This window comes from Silurus aristotelis (genome assembly GCF_946808225.1).
Source record: "Silurus aristotelis genome assembly, chromosome: 23".
NCBI lineage: Eukaryota > Metazoa > Chordata > Actinopteri > Siluriformes > Siluridae > Silurus > Silurus aristotelis.
The window spans coordinates 6,618,099-6,639,056 of NC_139596.1; the positions used below are offsets into that span (position 1 = coordinate 6,618,099).

The 20,958-nt window shown below is 37.6% G+C and overlaps 1 long non-coding RNA gene across 1 annotated transcript in view; it reads left to right on the plus strand.

Moving 5' to 3' along the window:
* The first annotated feature begins 19,264 nt into the window (after positions 1-19,264).
* The window catches only part of LOC310718349, a 2,216-nt gene continuing 522 nt past the window's right edge, over positions 19,265-20,958 (plus strand). Inside the window, exons 1-2 of the long non-coding RNA XR_014531122.1 lie at positions 19,265-20,148; positions 20,280-20,958. The exon at positions 20,280-20,958 is cut by the window's right edge and continues 522 nt beyond it. This is a non-coding gene — a long non-coding RNA (uncharacterized lncRNA). The remainder of the gene's footprint in view (positions 20,149-20,279) is intronic.

Genomic DNA, 20,958 nt, shown 5'->3' on the forward strand with positions numbered 1-20,958 from the left:
TTTAAGTCAGGGCTCTGGCTGGGCCATTCAAGAACAGTCACAGAGTTGTTGTGAAGCCACTCCTTCGTTATTTTAGCTGTGTGCTTAGGGTCATTGTCTTGTTGGAAGGTAAACCTTCGGCCCAGTCTGAGGTCCAGAGCACTCTGGAGAAGGTTTTTGTCCAGGATATCCCTGTACTTGGCCGCATTTATCTTTCCCTCGATTGCAACCAGTCGTCCTGTCCCTGCAGCTGAAAAACACCCCCACAGCATGATGCTGCCACCACCATGCTTCACTGTTGGGACTGTATTGGACAGGTGATGAGCAGTGCCTGGTTTTCTCCACACATACCGCTTAGAATTAAGGCCAAAAAGTTTTATTTTGGTCTCATCAGACCAGAGAATCTTATTTCTCACCATCTTGGAGTCCTTCAGGTGTTTTTTAGCAAACTCCATGCGGGCTTTCATGTGTCTTACACTGAGGAGAGGCTTCCGTCGGGCCACTCTGCCATAAAGCCCCGACTGGTGGAGGGCTGCAGTGATGGTTGACTTTCTACAACTTTCTCCCATCTCCCGACTGCATTTCTGGAGCTCAGCCACAGTGATCTTTGGGTTCTTCTTTACCTCTCTCACCAAGGCTCTTCTCCCCCGATAGCTCAGTTTGGCCGGACGGCCAGCTCTAGGAAGGGTTCTGGTCGTCCCAAACGTCTTCCATTTGAGGATTATGGAGGCCACTGTGCTCTTAGGAACCTTAAGTGCAGCAGAAATCTTTTTGTAACCTTGGCCAGATCTGTGCCTTGCCACAATTCTGTCTCTGAGCTCTTCAGGCAGTTTCTTTGACCTCATGATTCTCATTTGCTCTGACATGCATTGTGATCTGGAAGGTCTTATATAGACAGGTGTGTGGCTTTCCTAATCAAGTCCAATCAGTATAATCAAACACAGCTGGACTCAAATGAAGGTGTAGAACAATCTCAAGGATGATCAGAAGAAATGGAAAGCACCTGAGTTAAACATATGAGTGTCACAGCAAAGAGTCTGAATACTTAGGACCATGTGATATTTCAGTTTTTCTTTTTTAATAAATCTGCAACAATGTTAACAATTCTGTGTTTTTCTGTCAATATGGGGAGCTGTGTGTACATTCATAAGGAAGAAGAATGAACCTAAATGATTTTAGCAAATGGCTGCAATATAACAAAGAGTGAAAAATTTAAGGGGGTCTGAATACTTTCCGTACCCATAATATATATATATATATATATATATATATATATATATATATATATATATATATATATATATATATATATATATATATATATATATATATATATATATATTAATACAAAACTAATTAAAAATGTTGTTACCTAATGAATGTGTCCAGGCTGAAGATCCACATATAAACACAAGTAGAGAAAAGATGATGATGATCAGGAATGTGTCTGTTCTCAGTCATGTTTACATCACTGACTCCCTCTGTCTCATCCACATTAACCCCAAACTTCTTATCGACTTCTGTGGTGAGTGAGAGTCCGTACTTTATACACCAGTGGATTGAACGCGCAATGACAGGAAATTGGTTGTTCGGCTGAAATCGGCACGCAGTGAAAATAAAAATATATATATTTCACCAAATCAATGGATTAAAACTAAAGTAACGAGTCTGTTTTGAAAATGTAAGAAGTAAAAAGTACAGATATTTGTGTCAAAATGGAATGAGGAAAAAGTAAAAAGATGTCTGAAAAATAAATAGTGGAGAAAGGACTGATACCAGAAAAAATCTGCTTAAGTACAGTAACGAAGTATTTGTACTTAGTTACTTCCCACCGCTGATGATGTGTATTTATCCCTGATGAGCAGCCTGGGTAACTGTGGCAAGGAAAAACTTCCTTAGATGCAATGAGGAAGAAACCTTGAGAGGGACCAGACTCAAAAAGGGGAACCATCCTCATTTGGGTGATATCAAGAGTGTGAATATAAATCTTTGAAACAATACAAAACACAGAAGAGTCAATCTCCGGTGAATGTTAAATTGTGAGTATTGTCACATTTTTACAGTCTTATACAGACATTTAAGGTTATGGAACCAAGCAAATACCCTCAAGCAAATACACCAAGCAAATACACTCATTCACACCTAGGAGGTGCCGACTGGAATGTGTTTGGGAGGTACTGTAGTTGGAAACTAGAGAACTTAGAAGAAGCCGATATGAACAGTAGGAGAAGGCTCCACACTGTCACCTGGTTTCAGGATCAAACTCATGTCCCTGTAGGTCTGAGGTAGATTTTGTTCACTTATTGGAGTTGTTTACTTCATCAAGGCAGGGTAAAAGTTTAAAAATTGTAATTCAATATTCCATCCACTGCTGACTTCATCCACCCACCTTACATCCAATTCTATTGAATCCCTTCACATCCCTTCATCTATTCATCCATCTATCTATCCATTTTTCCAATTCCATTCATTTAATCAAAACACTTATTACAACAAAGTCCAATTAATTTTTTATTTCTGGCTAATTCCATCGCCGATTCCATCCACCCAACCATCCAATTCCATCCAATCTTATTCCATCTATTTATTGTCCATTCATTCATCCATCCTTTCATCCATCCATTTTTCCCTCCTATTCATTAATCCACCAAACCGATATCATCCATCTTCCCATCCATGCATTATAAATCCAAAATTCTATTCAACCCCAGTTCCATTTATGCATTCATCCATCCATCCATCCATCCATCCATCCATCTATCCACCTATCAAATTTTATCCCAGCCCAGCCTGCTCCAGATTGTAGTGAACATATACTATTTAAACACATGCACACTCTTTTCTCCTGCAGACATTTTTAACAGAACGAAGAAACCCAAGCAGAAACAAGAAGAACATGCAAAACTATCCAAACAGTATCCATATCAAAACTTGGACCCTAGAGGTGGGAATGCTAAATGCTAAATTACTGTACTGGCATATTTCTTTTTATATCTGAGGACAGAAAATGTAACTTAAATGATCCAGTTTAATTCTCCCTGTCCTTGTAAAATCCCCTTTGAGTTTCTCCTAATATTACCTGCATGAGAGCATAAACTTGAACTGTTGATTTGCCATGGATTATCTGCTCACACAGCAGATCCATTTTTACTTTAGATTCTCCTTCCCACATCTACTTATTCTCTTGAACTTTGCTCTAACATATCTACTGAAATATTATCAGGGGTGCATGCTAACAGGTTAAAAGAAAAAACATCTGATCTATCTGAAAGCAACTAATTCATATGTTTTCCCAATAGCATTACATTTTATTTATGTTTTGCCACAAGAACACCTCATACATGTAATAATTTATAGTTATGTTTAATGTTTGAAGAAGTAGTGTCCTGTCTCTTATATAAAATAAGCAATTCCCTCTTTAGCATCTCTTTTCTTCTTCTTGGAATTAATGAGAGAGAAAAAAAACCTTACCAAAAAACATTGTCCTTTGTCCTGAAAACTCTTCAGTGGCAGGAAAATACAAAAAATTGCAAAGGCACTGACCCTGGAGGCTCCTGTCATACACATTACAGTGGTGTGAAAAAATGTTGGCTGTAATCAGGCCTGGGTGTGGCTAGAAGAATTGAACTCAGGTGTGATAAACCACAGTTTTAACAGGGGGGCAAACACTTTTTCACATGGGGACATGCAATTTTGGATTTGGTTTTCCCTCAATAATAAAAACCTTCATTTTAAAAACTGCATGTTGTGTTCATTTGTTTTATATTTTACTAATAATTAAATTAGTTTGATGATCTGAAACATTAAAGTGTGACAAACATGCAAAAAAATAAGAAATCACTGTATATAAACACATTCTTACACAAATCATCACTATATCAACAATTACATGTTTTTACTACTTCAATAATTTATACTTAATACATATTTAAATCTGTATACTGTTAGCTAGTAAATGGCATAGATCATCTGCCATGCATATAGGTTGTTACTATATTAATGGCAGTGTATTAAGAAGTGAATTAGTGTGAGAGAAAATGAATTAAGACAATTCAACAATGCTGTGATCTTTAAAAGAGGACTGATGCTTTCCCAGGCATGAAACAATAGTCATTTAATCCTGCTGATTTTCAAAGACCAACAAGTGTTTAAACTAAACCCTTTTGAATTTTAGGCTTATTACATGAGGAGATATAGGGAAGGAACTACATAGAAACTTCTCCAGGCTGGAGAATTTCACAAGGAAAACTTAATTTAGCTATTTATTTCTTAGTTTAGCCCATAGTGCTTATTGCTGTGGTTCTGTCGTGTCACTCCCAGCTGTCAACGGGCCCACCTCATGGGTTTTAATTAATCTCCTGACCTCTGTCCTGGAAAATTGGCTTGTAATTACTTATCTAGGGTGCTTTTATGCTCCTGACTGCATGCCACTACACCTGGGCAAAATTATCAGCCATGTTACATGTTTCCAGCATTTAAAAGTACAGCCCATTAAAAAAAAAACTGGCAAATTAAAGAAAACTATCCTAATTAGGATTTAGTAAGATGTTACCACCACAAAAGAAAGAAACCCAATCCTATCAAGAAATCTTGCCTCGGTTTGTGCTTGGATGTTGATCTAGGAGCTGTCTAACATATTACTCTATAATCTATCAGTGTTCATGCCGGTTGAGATCTGGTGTCTGTGAAATCATAGCATATCAATTGTATCATCTTCATCCATACTAAATTGTTAATTAAGCTACTCTGGCCAATCTTTTTATTCCTCCTCTAGTCTTCTCTCATCAACAAGGCATCACCCATAGAAATGTTGGTTACTGTATGTTTTTTGCACCAAAACTGTGTAACAATCTCAGGGGAATTAGAATTTTGTGTAATGCTCAGTGCAGCCCATCTAATACCAACAACTTGTTGTTGGTCATGGTCAAAGCTAGCTAAAAAATATAAACAAGGTGCTTTCTAATGAAATTGTTTTCAAAGAACTAGCCCTACGTAACATTTGTAATGTTTGAGTGTGTCCTTATGTACATACTGCATATGTGTAACTTGGCATGACAGGCATGGAGACAGAGATAAGAATCCAATTGTAGTCTTTAATTGAGAGAGTAGTCAAAACAGGTCGGGTCAACATCAGCAAAATGTAATGTCGAAGGTTAGACAAAAGGGTAATCTGAGAAACAGGCTAAGGTCTTGGCAGGAACACAGGAACGGCGGGCATCTTGGGCGGGGGCTTTGTCCTGGTGGCCATCTTGGGCGTGGGGTCTGAAACAGGAGGTGCTGAAAACACTGGCGTGGTTACCCGAATACCTGGAGGTGGTGGTTTAACAGAGTTATGCTCCGTTTCCATTGGAGCTTGGTGTGTTCTGCCTCCCTCAAAACATTTTTTAGGGGCTTTTACACCATCCTCTGCCTCTCCCACGGTGAAGGGAGAACCACTTAGCCTTAGGGCATAGTCCATATTGATCTTCATTGTGCCTTTGCATACCGGTAACCATGATTTCATTGTCTCATTGAGACCAAAAAAAAAAAATGTAATTCAAAGCTGTATCATTGAACGGTACCTAATTTATTAACAACTCACAGAACAGTTGAACATAGTCCTCTATGGATAAGTGCCTTTGCTGGAGATTAGGTTACTGGTGAACCGGGTCTTTTGTGTCCTGGAGACTCTAGAAAGTCGCTGGATCCTGGTAAGGGGCTGTGTATTTTGTAACTTAGGGTTTTGACTTGTCGTGACAGGCATGGAGACAGAGATAAGGATCCAGTTGCAGTCTTTAATTGAAAGAGTAGTCGAAACAGGCAGGGTCAACAACAATAAACTGTAATGTCCAAAGTCGTTGGCAGGCAAATTGGTAAATTGTCCTGGGTCAAAACCGTGAAATGAAAATCATGGCAATATAAAACATAGACTCATAGGCTGGCATAGACAAGACAGAAGACCCGTTAGTACGTCAATACACAGCCATATGTATCTGTGTTTGTGTCCCTTTCATGACCCTCCTGCATGGAGGTAATTGGTTCCAAGGCAGGGACTTCTGGGAACAGTAGTCCAATAGGGGGGGAGTGGGGAGAGTGGTGAAGGTGCTGGGTTACTGATCGGAAGGTCGGGGGTTTAAGCCCTGGTATTGCCAAGCTGCCACTCTTGGGCCCTTGAGCAAGGCGCTTAACCCTCTGTGCTCCAGGGGTGCCGTATCATGGCTGCGCAAGCTGGGATATGCAAAGAAAAATTTTCACTGTGCTGTAATGTATATGTAACAAATAAAGGCTATAAAAAAAAAAGATCTTTATTAAATAATTTGTGGTTTTGCTTTTTTTATTTTAACAATAGCAGTTATTGACTGGGTACAGGGTACAGTTTGCAGACCTTCTCGCTCACAAACTTGACATGACAGAATAGTTCACTCAAGCCTGAGATAAAACATTTGGTCTCCTATGTGATTAAAAACCAGTGAAGGGACATTTTTCTGTCCTTTAGTGGCACACATTTTGATCCATCTTGCACCTTGAACATAAAAGAAAACAACCAATTACGCATACTGTCAGCTGGCTATGACGTAGGATAGTGCTACTACGCAGGACACAGAGGGAATTTAGCTTTAAATGCACCCTGGCCTATATACCTGAGCTTGGTGGCATTGCCCTAAAAAAAGCACGACAACAAGAGCAAGAAGTGGAGCGGGGTTAGATAAGAACTGGGTGTGAATATAGTAGAGTGCAGCAGAAAAACAGAGAAGGTCAAATAGGGGAGTGAATAACTTTGAAGCAGAAAGAAACAGTTTAGTCCTCTAGTCCAGTGCTTTTTGCTGAAATCTAATCTATATTTGTGGTAAAAAAAAAGATCTGATTATACGACATTAGACACCAGAGAGAGACATCGTCCACTATGCTTTGTCAAAATGTCAAGGCTTTTTTTAAACCCCTAAAGTTCATTGTGTTTCCTTCTTCTCATCAATCTTTTTCATGTCTGGCTCTTCCACCATATTGATCTGCTTCTTTAACTGACTGCTTATGCCCCGTTTCCTGACAGCCGTCTGCCCCCGAATTCATTTTCTCAAGTGCTCAGCTATTCTTTAAAGGGTCAGAAGCATTCTCCTCAGGGATTCCAGTCACATCAGTGACCATGATTTTCTACAGCAATATTCATATTTGTACAGAAGTATTTATTTTTTGTAGACTAGCCTTTTTATGTAGATCATCTTCACAGTCAAGATTTTCCATAAAAAAAACAAAGAAAAAAAAACACCTTTCAAATTAATGGGAAAATGCTTCCTCAGCCTGCACTTTGTTTTGGTTGTTGTTTTTTAATATCTCTGTCTTCTCTATCACTCAATTTACATGCTCTTATTGTTATACATATGCTACATATTTAGAACTACTATCACTTTAGTGTGATCATGTGTGTGAATGGTTTCAAATTGTATTGCTTCAATATAGTTTACAACTTGTGGGAAATACTGTTAAGTTACCTAATAAACTGTAGCGCAAAAAAATCTGTCTCACAAAGACTGACATACACTATTTGAACAAAAGATTTGGGACAGCTGACTTTCAGGTTATTTGGCTGTACACAGTTGTATAGGATGTTATTGGATGCAGTAGCATGACATTTTCCCATATTGTTAGTGTTAAGATGGTTTTCACACTATCTCACACACATCACATTGTCTGTTCAGTGTCTATAGAATATTTACAATGTTAGTCTGTAAGGTAAACAGGGAGTCCTTATCTGGGCTTACACATCTCCGGCTAGTATATACTCTTGTCTAAATACAACAAGTTTAGGACAGCCTTTTCTCTGTATTTGTATATATATATATATATATATATATATATATATATATATATATATATATATTCTGCCGCCTGCAATAAACAGAAGAAGAAGAACATGCATTCTGTGTGCTGTGTATTTTTTCCTTCCTGATATCAGAAAGGCACCACGGGCATAACAGGTCGTATGGAAAACCTCTCCAAGAATTAAGTTTCGTTTGGGCATGATAAAAAATCTAATTAATCAATCTAATTAATTGTTTAATTAATGATAATTTCCTTCGGTGGGATGATTTTGTCGTGACATTGGTTTCCTCACCTTAAATGTAAGATGCAAGATTAGAAGACGTTTTTTTACGGTATGTCTAGTATAGGCGATATTGTCTGAAGTATCCAAAAGAATCCATGATAATTTATATGCCCGAAAAAAAATAGATAAATGAAAAATTAATTGTTTAAAAAAAAAAAGAAAAGTGAGAGAAAAGAGAATAGGAACTAAAGAAAAACTGACATTTTGAAAAGACTTTAAAAATTTTCAAAAGACTTCAATCTTGTTTTGGCTTTATAGTCTATTTTTTTCTCCTAACTTACAAAAATTGTGATCCAATTGGAGAGACTGGATTACCTTTTTTTGTTTGAAGACTGCGATCCCCCTGGTGCCTAGCGCAGCTGTATTGTCTAAGTGTTATGTGTTGTGTGTATTGTCTGAGTGTTGAGTGTTGTGTGTCTGTTCTTTGTTCTGTGTAAAGAAGATGGGTCATGACATTTTTCGCTTATTGCCGGAAGAAGATTCCAAAGATTTTATGTATAGGAATTGTGCCGGTTATTGAACTAATCCTTATTTAGACCATTTGGCATTATGGAGTGAAATTGTGTCACATCTTTTTTCTAGAGATTTAGATGCTGCTAGAGGTTTCTACTATGCTCCAGGTTTTGTTAACCCGTTATGCTCTGCACTGCAACAGGAAGTGGTGCATCCAGCCTCAGCACAAAACTCAAGGAGGAGGTCCTAGGAAAAAGGGGAAGTTCATCTTTTAGGGAATAGATAGATTTCCAATTTCATGTCCTGTAACTCACCTTTTGCCTGTGTTGACACCGACTGGTACAAATTTTTATCATAACTTTACAATAATTCCAAATTCGCCTTTAAACCTTTTAGGAAGAGATATGATGCACAAAATGGGAATGGAAATTCTGTTTTTTGAAACCAATGTCCCATTGTCTTTTCCTTCTGTCCTCATGCTCACATCCGGAAGATTTCTTTCAGGGTAGTACAGAGGTCGTGCCTGATGAACCAAATTTAGGTGAAGTTAACCCTAAATTATGGGCCTCTCTCAAAGATGAGGCAGGTTCAATCCAGGTAAAACCGTATCATGTTCTTATGAAAACACACCATCCGATTTTTGTTAAACAATATCCATTGTCGAAAGAGAAGAATGTTGGCATTGCTCCAGTTATTGACAATTTATTGTCACAAGGTGTTTTGATCGAGACACATTCACCGTATAACAGACCGATTAATCCCGTTTTGAAGGCAGATAAAAAATGCTGGAGGTTAACACAAGATTTATGTGAGATTAATAAATTAGTTATTCCGTTAGCTCCTTTGGTGCCCGATGTAGCTACCATTGGTAACTCTATACCAGCAACTCACAGATTTTTTACTGTGATTGATCTTTGTTCTGCTTTTTTCAGTGTCCCTTTGGCCTCAGAGATGCAGACGCTTTTCACATTTACCTATATCGGGACGTCAATTCACCTGGACCCTTCTCCCTTAAGGCTTTTTGACTCGCTAGCCGTATTCTCCGCTGTAGTGCACAGAACTTTGGCTGATATCCACCAGCCAGAAATAACCTGCATCCTTCAATACGCAGATGACATCCTCGTCACAGGACTGACTGAGCAGGACTGCCACACGGCATCAGTGGTCGTCTGCAATGTCCTGGTTTAGGCTGGATTTAAAGCTTCACACCAGAAACTACAGTGGGTGAAGAGAAAGGTCTCATATCTGGGCCATGTGATTTCAGAAGGCCAACGTAAGATATCGCAGGACCGAGTACAGTTTGTGACTAGGTTTTCAAGACCTCAGACTGTGAAACAGATGCAGAGCTTCTTGGGACTGGTGAACTACTGCTGAGCATGGATCCCTGACTGCGCACAGCATGATAAAGTTTTGCGTAGTGCTAAAGCTCCTCCATCACATCTTATTCTGTGGACTCATGGGATGACTGACAGTTTTGCTGCCCTCAAGAAGGCTATACAGTCTGCTCCAGCTCTAGGTCTTCCGAATTATACTAAACCTTTTCATCTTTATGTGCACGAACGTGGTGGTACGGCTGCGGGGATCCTAGCCCAGGAACAAGGTGACAGATATTTCGCCCTGTTGCGTATCTTTCAAAATCTTTAGACAATATAGCACAAGGGTTGCCTTCGTGCTTGCGTGCAGTGGCCGCTGTGGCTCTGATGGCCCGGGATGCTGAGAAAATGGTGCTGTCACATCCTTTGATACTGTACACCTCACATCAGGTAACAGCTATTTTACACAACATATGACAGCACAACGTAGATCTGGTTATGAAACCACACTCTTGGCAACGGAAAACTTAACCATTAAGCCTCTTCTCAGCTGCATTCAGCTGTAGTAGCTTTGCGTGATCTGCTAGACGATATTGACTTAGATGGTTTTGACGACGCACATGATTGCCTTGAACACATTGAACAAGAGACCTCTTGTAGGCCCGATCTTTTAGATACGGCCCTGGAAGAGGGGAATTGTCATTATGTAGATGTTCATGTTCAAAACCTTCTGATGATGTGTATTTATGTGGATATGCGGTTGTAAGATTACCTGATGTAATAGTTGAAGCTAAATTATTACCATACACATAAGCACAAGCTGCAGAGTTGGTCGCACTTACAAGAGCATGTCAGTTGTCTGAAGGTAAAGTAGTGACTATATACACTGATTCTAAGTATGCTTATGGTGTTGTGCATGATTTTGCCAAAACATGAAAGCAAAGAGACTTTAAAACAGCTGATGGAAAGCCCATAGCACATTTTAATCTCATAGGCGACTTTTTAAAAGCTGTTCAACTCCCTGCCAAAGTGGCCATAGTTACACATATGCAACCTGTAGGAAATTTAAGATACCTGTTGGTGGACAACTACGTTTCTGCCCTGGTTAAGAAATTAAATTCTATCAGTGCTGATGTCTCACTAACTCTTCCTCTGCCTACAGATAAGCCAACACACCCTTTTGTGCCTAATCAGCAGGTCCTGATAAGAAGTCTGAAGCCTACCAAGGTCGTTGAGCCAAAGTATCTGGGTCCAGCGAATGTTCTAGCTGTAACCAGAACTGGAGTTCTGACTGATTATCAGCCACAGTGGATACACGCAAGCAGGATTAAAAAAGCACCCACTTAATCTATGCACTAATTGGTCTGTTGGCCTAAGAAGCCAGCCTAAGTGAGTATTCAGTGCTGAAACAGTTGAGAGCCCACGGAAAGATCCTTTCTTTATAGTGAAAACGGGGCCACCTCCGGTGTGAAGATCTGACTCACTTGACTGTTTAGTTTAGCTCACCCTGATACCTGCTCTAGGTCTAAATTCTATAACTATATGTGCATAGTTGTAACTAGACTCCGAATTTTTCTTATTCTCTTGAACACATTATTCAGAGAGTAGACTGTTATGTATACCTTATAATACTGCTAATAGACATACTGAACAAGCACTGAGAAACAAATGTCTCATGATGTCTTGGAGAATGTGAAACAACTGCTGAACAAAGTTTTTTTGAGAAGATTAAGAGTTTGTTTACAAGTGTTGAACACTATTTTGTTTTAGGAATGATACTTGTATTGATTGTTGGAATTGTACTTTGTATGTTGCCATGACGATGGTAAGACAGGCCATAAAGGCCTCGATTGGAGTGGTGATGATGAAGGATTATATGCATGTAGGGAAATAATGAAATGGAATCTGTATGTTTTTGTTTGTTTATATCTTTTCATTTGCAGTTTGTCATCAGTTCTGTTCCTAGGATGAACATCCTATGTTTTGGTGTGTGACGCTAAATTATAAATGATTTAAAGTGGCCATTGTTAGTGTTAAGATGGTTTTCACACTATCTCACACACATCACTTTGTCTGTTCAGTGTCTATAGAATATTTACGATGTTAGTCTGTAAGGTAAACAGGGAGTCCTTATCCGAGCTCACACATCTCCGGCTAGTATATCCTCTTGTCTAAATAGGAAACAAGTTTAGGACAGCCTTTTCTCTGTATTTGTATATATATACGTTCTGCCTCCTGCAATAAACAGAAGAAGAAGAACATGCATTCTGTGTGCTGTGTATTTCTTCTTTCCTGATATCAGAAAGGCACCACGGGCATCGCAGGTCGTATGGAAAACCTCTCCAAGAATTAAGTTTCGTTTGGGCATGATAAAAAATCTAACACATATCTTTTTTGGAGTTTGCTTTGCATGGGTTGGAATGGATGATCTCCCGCTATAGAGCTCTGACCTCAACCCTATTGAACACCTTTGGGATGAACTGGAATGCTGACTGCATCCCAAGACTCCTCACCTCCCCTATATCAGTGCTGGACGTTACTAACACCCTTGTGTCTAAATGAGCACAAATCTCCACAAGCACACTCCAAAAATTCCCTCGATCATCTTCCCAGTAGATTGGAGGGAATTATAAGAGCAAATTGGGACTAAACGTCGAATGTGATGCTACAAAAAGCACACACCATACTTAAGACCAGGTGTCTGGAAATGTTTGCCCTAATCGAGATTATATTTGAGTAATATTTAAATAAATGAAAAAAAATGGTGCTTTACTAAGTGCCAATTTTAAACTTTACTTAGTTGATCCATCTCTTGTACTTGTATTTCGTATTGTTATTCTCTTGTACTTAGGTGCAGTTTTTATTTTTGTTTTTATATGTAGTTTAGTTTTGTCTCAGGGTGAGCAAGCAGTCGATCTATCGGCTTGGAAAATAGAACGCTTTCGAAGAAAAGAAGGAAGAAAAGGGAAATATAAAAAGAGAATGACAGGGAAAGATTAGACTATCATTGTCTAGAATGCTTCTAAATGGATGATTGGAAATCCTCTCAGACACAAATACAATAAGGATAACATTTCCATTAGCAAACAATGTCTGTAACGATTATGTCTAATTCACATAGGTATAGGTTACATGAATTGAAGTTTGTGCACAATATAGGCATTTTTAACCCCACCAAAAAATCTCCCTGATTAGAATGCAAAAGTAGAAGAAACTGAAGATTTGGAATCATATCTGCAGGATGTTATGCATTACATATTTGCTGATTGGATAATTGCATGAGTATTTACAGTTGTTCCAATTAAAGTAGCCAGTGAGTACAGCTTTCAAGACGTTGTAGGGTGACCACCACTTACAACGTGCATGCAATTTTCCATTAAAAATACTGACGTTGGATTTAAACGTGGTTTTAGACGTGGGAATAAAACCCTCAATACTGTACCATCGGCTAATTGTATTAACCCATATTCATAGCTATAATGGCACACCTGTAAATCATGAGCTCCATCATAAAGCTCTGCTCTAGCTTTAAGAACATTTAAGATACATTTGAAGCATAATTACCTGTAGGACCTGTCCATCCATTGGAGGTTCATTAGAATTGCTCTATCTTAGAAATCCTACTCAATACATTTTTATACTTTAGATTTTATTCATGGTATTTGTGCAAGGTCAACAGTAAAAAAAAATCTATTACATGCAATGTAACCTATAATTTTAGTTAATATACTTTTTGTTGTAATTAATTTTGTTTGTGCAACTCTTCTGTCTCTTCATATAATCCGATTCAGGCTTGATGATGTTGGGATCAGGGGGCCTCTGTGGGGAAAACCATCACATCCAAAACTCTTTTTTTTTTTTTCTACGCTAATGGTAGCTCTTATTGACATTGGCTGTATGTTTGGGGTCGTTGTCCTGCTGCAGAATAAATTTGGAGCCAATCAGAGATGCCTCTGATGGTATTGCATGCTGAATAAATATCTGCCTCTATTTATCAGAATTGATTATGCCAATCTAACTAATGGTCTTACACACATTAATCCTGGCCATTTCTCCAAGCCCATTTGCAGAAACACAGACCCAAACACTCAAGAAAACTCTACCAAGCTTCACATTTGTCTGCAGACACTATTCACTATTGTATCAATCTTCAGTGAAGAAACTGCTTCCAGCAACAAACCGATATTTCAAACTTTTACTCATCAGTCCACTTGCTGACATGTTTCTTTTGTCCAGTTCCTATGTATTTGAACACAGTTGAGTTGGCTTTTGTTGTTTTTGCTTTTTGGCTGCAGTACTTTCATAAAGACCACTTCTGGCCAGACTTCTTTAAACAGTAAATGGGTATACCAGGGTCCCACTGGTTTCTACCAGTTCTTCTTTGATGGCACTGCTGGACATCTTCTGATGTTGAAGGGAAGTAAGCATGATGTGTCTTTCATCTGCTTAATTAAGTTGCCTTGGCCTACCATTGCGTCTTCGGTTTTCAACATATCATATTTCAGCATGTTTCTTTGTGATTCTTAAAAATAGATTGAACAGCACATCTTGAAACCCCAGTCAGTCTTGAAATCTTTGCCTGGAAGAGACCTTACTGATACAGTATAGCTACCTTGGGTCTTGTTGCCAGACATGTAAAGTAGCAAAGTACAATTAATATGTTACTGTACATAAGTACATTTTTTTGGTATCAGTAAATTACTTCGTATTAAAGTAAAAAAACTTTTTACTTTCAATTATATTTATAAATTAAATTTTTACACAAATATCTAGGCTCGTTATTTTAGTTTCAATCTATTTGGAGACATGATTGATATTTTTTTTCTTATTGTGGACAGTTTTCAACAAGAAACAAGGAACAGGAGGTATGGGGTACTATATTAATACATTACTATAATGTGTGGTCTAGTTACCAGCATAACACTAAAACGGGGAGAAATAATTAAAACTTTTTACTTAAGTACATGTCACAACCCAAAATTCTTTACTTTAACTTTAACTGAAAAAGTTTAGTCAGTACTTCAACTTTTACCAGAATCTTTTAAAACACAAGTATCTGTATCTCTACTTGAGTAAAGGATGTGTGCACTTTGGCCATCTCTGCTTGTTGCTGTGACTTTGTTTAAGCCTCCTGCACAGCTGTTTCTGTTTACCCCCACATATGTCATTTTTTATAATTTGCACCTGCTTGGTATTTTATTGTATTATATTGTATGATTATTCAATTCAATTCAATATATTTTTATTTGTATAGTGCTTTTAACAATAAACATTGTCTCAAAGCAGCTTTACACAGAAAATGTGGTGAGTAAAAGTGAATGTTCTTTATAAGTGTAAGTTTGTCCCTGATGAGTTTGCCGGTGGCGACTGTGGCAAGGAAAAACGGCATAAGGAAGAAACCTTGAGAGGAACCAGACTCAAGAGGGAACCCGTCCTCATCCGAATGTCCATTTATAGCAGATATACGATGTTGCGGGGTACAGTGAAGATGATCAGAAGCGAAAATAAGTCCTGAGTCAGTGTAGCAGACTGCTGACATTAGCTACAGTCCAATCCATCCTCAAAGCTCCCGTTCTTACTCCAGAATTTCATAGAACCACCCAATAATATACCAATATATTATATATACTATATTGGTATATAATCATACACCTGATTCTAATCCTACAAAGTCAAGTCAAGTCATTTCTATAGCACTTTTCACAACAGACATTGTCTTAAAGCAGCTTTAGAGAATTTAACATTTAAGGTGAACAATGTCTGTTTATCCCTGATGAGCAGCCATGGTGACTGTGGCAAGAAAAAAACCCTTAGATGTTATGAGGAAGAAACCTTGAGAGGAACCAGACTCAAAAGGGGAACCCATACTCATTTGGGTGACATCAAGAGTTTGATCATAAATCTTTCAACAATAAAGAACACTGGAGAGTGAGAACTAACATGATTACTGGAGTGTGTGATTATAAGTAATGTCCTTTCACAAGTCTTATTTAGTCAATTGAAATTATGGAACCAGGAGCTACTGAGAAACTCATAAAATAGCTCAACATAAATTCAAAACAAAAATCCTAGACAAATATCTAGTTTCTGGGGCAATGTTACGAATGCTGTTTGATAGGAAGTGATTTATTTCAGTAGAGCATTAAAGTCTCTAAAAGCATCTACATTTTCCTGGAATTCCAGATGTTTCACGTAACACATTATCTGAGTTACATGAAGCCACTGCTGCTTATGGTGCATCGACTTGACCCCTTTTTTTTTTAAACCAAAATAAAATAATAATAGTAATAGTAATAAAGAAGTTGCTGGATTTTGATGAATCACTACCTTGGATGGCAATCACTGTATTTTGTAATAGAAGTTGTTGATGCACCAATCAATCCTCTGCTCTGCCACTGTCTCTTGGCCAGTGTGTGCTCCCATTAGGTAAAAAGCTCTCGCTGTAGGTGTCCACATGCATTTCAAGGAAGAGTGCTGCCACATTTTTGTAATTCAGCCAAGAGGTTAACAAAAACAAAGCATTTATGTCAGTAATACACACTTATAGGAGAATAATCTCAACCAGAAAATTGCAGCATGTCCTGAATGGTTCTATTCCATTCTTACCACTGCGTTATTGCCTTTTTTAAGTTGTTCTTGATAACATTGACTTTTACAAACTATATTGATTAACACTGGAGATTCCATGAATATTAAATAAAACATTTTTACAATAGCACGTTCTTTTATCTGACACCAATACCAGTAATGAAGCCCATCAGATTTACTTTAATAAGCTTTAATTTAGAACTTTTATTGTCAGAAACCAATTCCAATCCAATTGTTGCAGGATGTAATATCTGATACATTTTATCACATATCTGTGTATCCACAAAATAGGGTCTTGACCATTAGACTTCAGTAAAAATGTTCTTTTAAAAGACACTACCAATTAATAGCACCACTTAAAGGGTCAGTACATTATGTCCCTGAGCTCCTGAACTTAAAAGACAGAAATAAAGTAAGAGCCTTCATGTGTGTGAGTGTGTGTGTAATTAAGATCAGAATCTAGTAATGCATCTATGAGCATTGGAGAAGGCTATCATTAAGTCAAACTCTATTACTGTTGACAAAGAGTAATGGCGCATTGATTCACATCAACAAATGTCTGGTGGTAGCAAGCAAAATGACTCCGCTTGAGGCAGGAAGAGAAGTGATGTGTGAAGCAATGCTTGCTGTGCTCTTTCCTGCACTATTCTCGTGTGAACTGATATTGGCTAGTGCTGCAGTAGGCTTTAACACAGCACAGGGACGGTATGTACCACGCAATATATTAGCACAATACATAACACTTGCTGTCCCAACAGTACAATAATGTTAATATAATTGCAAAGCAATATTCGCGTTAATGTTTTAAGATGTGTCATGATGCTGTTGGGTAGGTAACAAACACTGGTGACTCATGTTCCCAAGTCAGTGAGTGCTCTGTGTAGTCTGATTTTGAGTGTGCGGGAGCTTTGGGGCCTTTAGTTTGTACTGTCTACTGTCTCTGCTGTAACTGCTCCTCGTTCTTGGCTATCTAAAAGAGCAGCAGTTGCCGTGTGGATTTCAGACATGCCAGACATCTCTCCAACTACTGCACTGGTAAAGACTACTGTTACTATGACCACCGCATTGCCTGTACTGTAGATCATTTTACAAAAAAAAAAAAAGTTTGTGAATCATGAAAACAGATTCTTGCTTAGTAAGAGACTTAACTCCATGCTGATGAGTGCTGTTGAGTTCAGCTCAGGGCTATTTTCAGCTTATGCGTGTACATAATCAGTTCAATCACACACCGGGATACTGCTCATGAGTCCTCGCACACAACAAGCATTTCAGGATTTTTTTTTACCTTTGAAATTCAAATCACAGGTGTATATAAATACAGCCATTTTAATGTTAGCATTTCTATAGAACACATTCACAGAGATGTGCATAGCAGACATGGCACATTATATAAAACTATTAGGGCTGTCAATCGATGAAAATATTAATCGATTTAGTCTATAGGGTGTGTTATGTGAACCATCCTGAGCTGCACAAAATGGCAGTAGGTGGGTAGATCAGAGGTATTTATTTCATCATAATAGTATATCATAATAAAAGTTTTATATATATATATATATATATATATATATATATATATATATATATATATATATATATATATATATATATATATATATATATATATATATAAAACAAGTTAGGTCCTGTTATAACTGATGCTATAGCAAACAATTGTTTATTTTACTCAATATTCATATAAGCAATTTTGAAAGCATCAAGTCCGCTGTCCTGAAAACTCCCATGATGGAAAAACTACTGACACTGGAGACTCCTTCCAAAAATATAAAATAAACACTCTTTTATACATCTCTTCATTGCATCAATGCCTTTTTTATTATTTAATTTATAGTTTTTATTGTTGTCAAAATTAACGCATTAACACATTAATTTTAATTCATGGTTTGAACGGGTGATTAACGCAGCGCGCAGTTCTAAGATAGAAGCCTATAGATGAAGTTACTTAGCAACTTAAGAACGTTGAGGATGGATTTGGGCTGTAAATAATATTAACAGTCTGCGACAATTTGCATGAACATTTTTACATTTAAGAACCCATCACTGAACAGCACACCTCAGAAATTGTGCAACCATAGAAATTGAGCGCCACCCAGATGAGGATGGATTCTCTTTTGAGTCTGGTTTCTCTCAAGGTTTCTTCCTCATGCCATTTCAGGGAGTTTTCCTTTCCATAGTTTGCTCGTTAAAGTGGTGCATCTTTTTCTCTCTCTCTCTCTCTCTCCCCAGCAATCTTTCTCCAACTTTCATTCTTTCTCAGCCTGTTCTGCACACAGCTTTTTCTCCATGACCTGCTTTATCTGCTTCTCAATTTGCATCAGCCAAGCCTGAACACTGAGTAGGTACTACATCTACCACAGTGTTGTTCATTTCAGCTAGGGCATGATGTAACATCCTGGTCAGTTTACTGAGCTCAGAATGGTTTCAGAACACTTTGTACTGCTGCTTTTCCAGTTTATGGGTTATCTTTATCACCTCCTGATAACACAAAAGGACAGAGGTGTGAGGTTTCTTTTCAGAACTGGAAAAGATGATGTTCACCAAATCTTAAGATGAGGATATTCATTCTTGTGCACTGTATTTTATGCACTGCAATGGTACTAAATATAAAAACATTTGCAAATATTGTCTCAAGAATTCTGGGTCAATTTACAAGGAAATTATTATTATTTTTTTTTTTAGAAAAAACCATTTCACCCTTTAAAAAAAGTGTATAAAAAAAATAAATAAATAAAATAAAAAAAAAGGGGGGGGGGGGTTTGACATTTGGCCATAACAGGGATTTCAGGAAGCATTGGACAAGATTATAGTGCAATCTACAGCAATCAGAATTTGGATGTAAGAAAGAATGAGGAGTGAATAGTACAACTCAAAATGTTTCAAAGGCTGCTACACGGGTATAAAAATGGTTTGAAGCAGTGGACAATCAAGCAATTAGAAAATATTTATATTATATTCAGATGGCATAGTGGTGCATTTCGGCCTCACACACATTTACATAATTGTATTTTCCCAATCAATACCACTGTTTAAACATATTTTAAATGATAATAAATGAACACAATAAATGCCTTTTTTGGAGTCAGTTAATTTTGTCATTTTGTGTGTGCAAACAGCTCTACTTGACAGTGCAAAGTGTATATCATAATAATGAATGTGCAAACAAGCATAGCAGATCGTTGGCAACAGGCAGATGTGGTTTGTGAAAATTAAAAATGTACAAAATGTACAGGCAGTTGGATCGGAGGAAACCTTCTGGCAACATTTATTAAAACTATAAACCTTCAAAACCTGGCAGCACTCATTTAGATTGGAACAGATTTGGGCTGAAGTTCTCACACTAACTTGGCATTGCAATTATCAGAACATCAGCAGCCAATTTCAGCCCATTGTACTGAAAGCTAGTCAAGTTAAAATGCCTCTGTCCGTGGTACTGAAATCAAATTGAATTAAATTGTCTTTCTATGCTACTAATATCTAAGTTAAATAAAATAGTTAAATACCTCTGTTCATCTTACTATAAGTCTATTTGGGTCAAAATGCCTGTCTATGGCTCTAATACCATTCTGCAAATTCTCTGTCTATTCTAATCATATTTATTGGACTTGATTGGATCTGTACTTGGTGTACTTGGTGTAAAACACACAAACCTTTTCACACTTTTCTAACTGGTGTCAGGTGAGCTGTCCAGTTCTATTGTTTTCAAAATCTGCTCCAGTTCTACTTGGTATTGTGTTCTGCTTTTATAGTGTATATGCAGAACTTTATTTGGATATTTCATAGGCAGCATGATGGTGGATGAGCAATATCAGTGGTTATTAAAAGGAGTGCTAGGTGTTACAGTAAAGCAAATGTGCGGAGAAACAGTCACCAGTTAAAGCACTTCTGCTATGAAAGCATTGAGTCACATCAGGTCAGGGTGCAATTCATAGCACATAGCATACAGCACACCATTAATGCTACACCTAAAGATACTGTTTTAACCTAGCATGAGGAATTTACTGCTTAGACAGGAAATTAGACAGCCATAAATAAAATAATCAGATGCATGCCTGATTAAATGAATCGGGTTTCTCAGTTATCGTGAACAGTATTGACCAGTACCAAAGGTATTGACGAGTACTCTTGCTCCAGAATATGGTATTGATGCATCAGAGCTGCGAGTGTGGAAACTAAAATACATCCACAGAACTATAAACAATCAACAACAAGATACAGCAACACTCACAGTCGTACATTTTTAATGTCGGGTAACATTAGTTTGGAGAGCTTTAACAGAACGGCTTACATATCTAAAATGTAAAGCTCTGCATTAAAAATCCAGGTAAACCATTATAGCAATTTCTATGTGATAAATAATGCTGAAACACTGTCTATTTATCATCATGACTGTCAGTCACACACTACATTATTAAATTACAGTCAATACATACAAACTCACTGAAGATGTCACATCATACATAAAAAAACAAAAACAAAAAACATACATATATATATATATATATATATATATAAATTGCATTGGTT